Source organism: Eurypyga helias, unplaced genomic scaffold (assembly GCF_000690775.1).
Source record: "Eurypyga helias isolate BGI_N326 unplaced genomic scaffold, ASM69077v1 scaffold4386, whole genome shotgun sequence".
Taxonomy (NCBI): domain Eukaryota; kingdom Metazoa; phylum Chordata; class Aves; order Eurypygiformes; family Eurypygidae; genus Eurypyga; species Eurypyga helias.
The window spans coordinates 55,189-55,394 of NW_010254579.1; positions in this window are offsets into that span (position 1 = coordinate 55,189).

Below are 206 nucleotides of genomic sequence, written 5' to 3' on the forward strand. Positions count from 1 at the left end.
GCATTTCGAGGCTGAAAGCTCAGCTTTGGCATTAATTCTCCTGGGGCTTTTGGAACAGTTAATTGCATGCCTCAGTTAATTCTATGCCTCAGTTTCCCCATCTTGGCTTCACAGTGGCTGTGAATCATAGAATCATAGAATGGTTTGGGTTGGAAGGGACCTTAAAGATCATCTAGTTCCAACCCCCCTGCCATGGACAGGGACAC